The sequence below is a fragment of the Trichomycterus rosablanca genome, chromosome 23 (assembly GCF_030014385.1).
Source record: "Trichomycterus rosablanca isolate fTriRos1 chromosome 23, fTriRos1.hap1, whole genome shotgun sequence".
In the NCBI taxonomy this organism is placed as follows: domain Eukaryota; kingdom Metazoa; phylum Chordata; class Actinopteri; order Siluriformes; family Trichomycteridae; genus Trichomycterus; species Trichomycterus rosablanca.
Window position 1 is genome coordinate 14496896 of NC_086010.1, and position 5916 is coordinate 14502811.

General features: G+C 33.1%; 1 long non-coding RNA gene across 1 annotated transcript; it reads left to right on the top strand.

Moving 5' to 3' along the window:
* The first annotated feature begins 496 nt into the window (after positions 1 to 496).
* LOC134301252 (uncharacterized) lies at positions 497 to 2248 on the top strand. Its single transcript, XR_010007426.1, has 3 exons — positions 497 to 643; positions 1981 to 2107; positions 2224 to 2248. It is a non-coding gene; the product is annotated as an uncharacterized LOC134301252 (long non-coding RNA).
* Positions 2249 to 5916: the final 3668 nt, after the last annotated feature.

Below are 5916 nucleotides of genomic sequence, written 5' to 3' on the forward strand. Positions count from 1 at the left end.
ACCTAGTAACACTAACAAATCACATGACATTTTGGAGGGAAAATTACAAGCAGTGCTCAATTTGGACATTTAGGGGTGTAGTCTCTTAGGGGTGTACTCACTTTTGTTGCCGGTGGTTTAGACATTAATGGCTGTATATTGAGTTATTTTGAGGGAAGAATAAATTTATGCTGTTATATAAGCTGCACACAGACTACTTTTCATTGTGTCAAAGTGTCATTTTGTCAGTGTTGTCCCATGAAAAGATATACTTAAATATCTTCAGAAATGTGAGGGGTGTACTCACTTTTGTGATACACTGTATGTCATGTATATTCTGCCAGGTTTTTGACACTGAGCTAATGAGCTTATAAACGGTGCAATAATACACTCCATTGCTCTTTTGTTTTTCTCAGGGAATTTGATATCCTTCCTGTCAAAGAAGAGAAAGTGAGAGTATGCCTCCATATCCTGCTCTTTTACAGACGTTTTGACTTGAGGCCAAAGTTCACAGGATCAAATTCTTGCAGCCACACACGCACTAAAAGCAGACGCTGCAGGCACCCGAGAAGTCCAGCGTACCATGACTGTGAAAGAATGCTTCTTCTATAGAGAGAAACACAATCGAAGAGAAAGTGAAAACAAAGCAGAACACTTACTTACGGTAAATGAGACACGTGGGTTGGACCAGGAACAATGGGACACACCTAACTTCACATACATGGCTTCACTACACCATCTTGTGGTGGATACTCAGTGCCCATACAGCTGTTCCTTAATACAGCATACAACAAACACAGAGTTCCTTACGTTCACTTTGACTTTTATTTCATTGCAGACAGGATGAACCTGCGATATTTCATGTTTTGTCTATTAATAGACATTCATTCCTACATTTCAGGCCTGCACCACATTCCAAAAAAAGTTGGGACGGTAAAGCATTTACCACTCTGTAATGTTGCCATTCCTTTTCACCACACCTAAAAGACGTTTTGGCACCGAGGAGACCAAGTGATTTAGTATTTCAGCTTTTATTTTGTCTTATTCTTCCTGCAAACACGTCTTAAGATGTGCAACAGGTGCAAAAAGATGACGTCTTGAAGGCAGCACATGTTGCTCTAAGATCTCAATGTACTTTTCTGCATTAATGCTGCCATCACAGAAGTGTAAATTACCTTCACAAAGGCACTGACACAACACAATACCATGACACACCCTGGCTTTTGGACTTGTTCCTGATAACAGTCTGGATGGTTCTTTTTGGCGTCTAATTCTTCCAAAAACGACCTGGAATGCTGATTCATCTGACCACAATACATCACTGTGTGATGGTCCACCCTAGATGCCTCCGAGCCCAGAGAACTTGACGCTGCTTCTGTACATGGTTAACATAAGGCTTCTTTTTTGCACAGTAAAGTTTTAAGTGGCATTTGTGCATGTAACTATGTATTGTAGTGCTTGGCAAAGGTTTGACAAACTAATCCATCACCCATGTAGTTATATCAGCTATTGTTGAGTGGCGGTTCTTGATGCAGTGCCGTCTGAGGGATCAAAGATCACGGGCGTTCAGGCTAAGCTTGTGCCCTTGGCCTTTACGCACTGAAATTCCTTCTTAATCCTTGAATGGTTTAATGATATTATGCACTGTAGAGGGAGAAATATGCAAATCCCTTCCAATCTTTCTTTGAGGTTCATTGTTTTTAAACATTTCAATCATTTTCTCACACATTTGTTGACAAACAGGAGATTACAATCACCTGTTCGGAATCACATCATTATTTAGTTTCTCCACCAGCCCTAAATTGCTTTTGTCCCAACTTTTTTTTAGAATGTGTTGCAGGCCTGAAATGCTGGAATGGAGGTTTATTAACAAATGTAATGAAGCTGATCAGAAAAAAAAAGAAATATCTCAGGTTTAGGTAATTGGAATGTAGACGTCAGAATGGACATTGGAGCAATGTAAGAAGGTCAGCTGGTTTGATCCATCTCGTTTTTGCCTAGATCATGTGGACAGCGATGAAAGAGATGGGACCAGGATGCACCTCACGACGTCCAGAATATGAAGGACTGGCTCCGTCTTGTGGAGTCCATGTCACTGCGGGTCAGAGCTGCTTTGGCAGGATATTAGGTGGGTGGTCCTAATGTTTTGGCTCATTTTGTATATTTAACAAACAAAAACTCTTCTTATTTTGAATTTGCTAATAATTTGATTTGCTAATAATCTGTCTCTGGTCTCTGTCTCAGAAGGTTACCAGTTCAAGCCCCACCACTGCTAAGGCCCATTGTTGGACCTTTAAACCTCAATTTCTTGAACTGTATTCAGTCATTAATGTAAGTTGTTTTGGATAAAAGCACCTGCTAGATGCTGTACCTGAAATGAAAGGTAAATGCTAACAGGCTTTGCATTTAATTTAGCCTTAAAAACTGTAGCAATGTTTTAGTACATTTATATCAGATAGATTATACACACATTTAGGTTCAAGCCATAACAGGAACACATACACAAATACCTGGAACCCACACAGACACTAAAACAGACAATACCCTGGTTCCCATTTAGTAATAGTAGTGTAGTAGCAGCAGTAGTATTATAATTATAGTATAATTATAGATATAATTATAGATATAATAGTAAAGCAGTAGCAGTATTAAAAGTAATGGAAGTAGCACTGGGAACAGCAGTTGTAGCATTAGTGTTAATAGTAATAGTAGTAGCAGTATAAGTAGTAGTAGTAATAATATTAGAAGAAAATGTAGTATTGCCATTAGAATTTATAGTAGTATTGGTAGTAAAAGTAGTAGTATAAGAAGTAATAGTAGTATATATTAATAGACGCAGAAGTAGTAGTATTAGAAGTAATAGTGGCAGAAGTAGTAGTATTAGAAGTAATAGTGGCAGCAGTAGTAGTATTAGAAGTAATAGTAGCAGCAGTAGTACTATTAAATGTAATAGTAGTATTATTAGTACTAGCAGTAGTAATAGTATAAAAAGAAGTAATAGTATAATTATAATAAATAGAAGTAATATTAATTATAGTATTATTAGTAGTAGCAGTAGTAGTGGTATTAGAAGTGATAATAATATTATAATTAGTAGTAGTAGTGGTATTGCAAGTAAAAGAAGTAGTATTAGTAGTAGTATTAAAAGTATCAGTAGTAGTAGTAGTAGTATTAGAACCCTTAGAAGAAATGGTAGTATTAGTAGTATTAGAAGTAGTAGTAATAACATTAGTACTAGCAGCAGTAGTACTATTAGAAGTAATGGTAGTATTATTGATAGTAGTAGTAGTATTAGAAGTAATAGCAGTAGAAGTTGTTGTAGTATTAGACGTAATAGTAGTATTCTTAGTAGTAGCATTAGTAGTAGTATAATAAGTATATTATATATTGTATATTATTATATAATAGTAGTATTAGTAGTACCATTACAAGTAATATTATTATTAGTAGTAGTAGTACTAGTAGTAGTGATATTAGAAGTAATAGTATTATTATAATTAGTAGTAGTAGTATTAGAAAGAATAGTAATATTATTACTACTAGCAGTAGCAGTACTATTAGAAGTAATAGTAGTATTATTAATAGTAGCAGTAGTAGTAATATTAGAAGTAATTGCAGTAGTAGTAGTTGTAATATTAGTAGAAATAGTAATATTATTAGTACTAGCAGTAGTAGTACTATTAGAAGTAATATCAGTAGTAGTACTATTAGAAGTAAAAGCAGTAGTAGTTGTAATATTAGAAGTAATAGTACTATTAGAAGTAAAAGCAGTAGTAGTAGTTGTAATATTAGAAGTAACAGTAGTATTCTTAAGTAATAGTAGTAGTAGTAGTACCATTAAAAGTAACAGTAGTGTTGGTATTAGTAGTACCATTAGAAGTGATATTAGTATTTTTATTATTAAAATTATTATTATTATTATTATTATTATTATTATTATTATTATTAGTAGTAGTAGTACCATTAAAAGTAATAGTAGTGTTAGTATTAGTAGTACCATAAGAAGTAATATTAGTATTTTTATTATTAATATTATTATTATTATTAGTAGTAGTAGTACCATTAAAAGTAATAGTAGTAGTAGTAGTACCATTAAAAGTAATAGTAGTAGTAGCAGTACCATTAAAAGTAATAGTAGTGTTAGTATTAGTAGTATCATTAGAAGTAATAGTAGTATTTTTATTATTAATATTATTATTATTATTAGTAGTAGTAGTAGTAGTAGTAGTAGTAGTAGTACCATTAAAAGTAATAGTAGTATTTTTATTATTAATATTATTATTATTATTATTATTATTATTATTATTATTATTAGTAGTAGTAGTAGTAGTACCATTAAAAGTAATAGTAGTATTATTATTATTATTATTATTATTATTAGTAGCAGTAGTAGTAGTAGTAGAAGTAATAATAGTAGTAGTAGTAGTACCATTAAAAGTAATAGTAGTGTTAGTATTAGTAGTACCATTAGAAGTAATATTATTATTTTTATTATGATTCTTATTAATAGTAGTAGTAGCAGTAGTAGTATTAGAAGTAGCAGTAGTAGTATTAGAAGTAGCAGTAGTAGTAGTAGTACCATTAGAAGTAATAGTAGTAGCAGTAGCAGTAGTACCATTAGAAGTAACAGTATTATTATTATTATTAGTAGTAGTAGTAGTATTAGAAGTAATAGTAGTAGCAGTAGTAGTAGTACCATTAAAAGTAATAGTAGTAGCAGTAGTACCATTAGAAGTAACAGTATTATTATTATTATTAGTAGTAGTAGTATTGGAAGTAATAGTAGTAGTAGTAGTAGTTCCATTAAAAGTAATAGTAGTAGCAGTAGCAGTAGAACCATTAGAAGTAACAGTATTATTATTAGTAGTATTAGAAGTAATAGTAGCAGTAGTAGTACCATTAAAAGTAATAGTAGTGTTAGTATTAGTAGTACCATTAGAAGTAATATTATTACTTTTATTATTATTATTAGTAGTAGTACCATTAGAAGTATTTGTAGAAGTAGCAGTAGTGATACTATTTATACTGTATATTAGTGGCTTTAACCAAAATATGGTCACCCTGGGTAAAGCACAGGACCTTGTGGTGACCCCTCCCCAATCAGCAAACAAGTTCTTTGCTACAGTGTTAAAAATCTAAAGTGGGGACGTTTATTTAAGAATATTAGAGTTAAGATGCTCATGTCGTCGTCTTTTAATGTGGAATGAAGTAAAGGAATTTAACTTAAAAGAAATATTACTGTGATCGCTATTTACCCTAAATGAGATCCTCATTTAAACTGCTTTGGATTTTAGAATTAGCATGTTTCTGGAATCCGTCCCCAGGGCTCTGTTCGTTATTCCTGTTCCTTTCTTTCCAACACACCATTATGACACGGTAAAGTTAAACCAGCTAGTTACATCGGCAATTATTATCAGCGACCCGAGACTAGATGTGCTAAATGTGAGGAACCAATCGATAGAGTGTGATGTAAACCTTAAATCCAGAGATCTCATTATTATTATTTTTTTTGCCTGAAGCGAGGATATCTGGTCATAAAATATGATGCTGAAATAATAGCCTCGGCTCAAGAACATTCTGTACGGCATGTTATTTATCAATGATTAATGTGTACGGCTCGAGTAGATTAGATTTTTCCACTGCTAATTAGCCTGCAAGCTTGGACTCGGACCTCAACTGCTATTATGCTGACTTTTTTTGTCTGTGCTCGAGCTCAGCTAAAATGGAAAGTAGAAAAAGATCGAAAAATCGAAACTTTAGATGAAAAAAGACGTGTTTTAGTGATTGGTTATCTCTTCATCACGGCACCTGTTAGTGGGTGGGATATATTAGGCAGCAAGTGAACATTTTAAGTGTAAGGATTTAATCGAGTTTAACAAGTGTCAAATTGTGACGGCTAGACGACTGGGTCAGAGCAGCTCAAATTGCTGTAGAAGT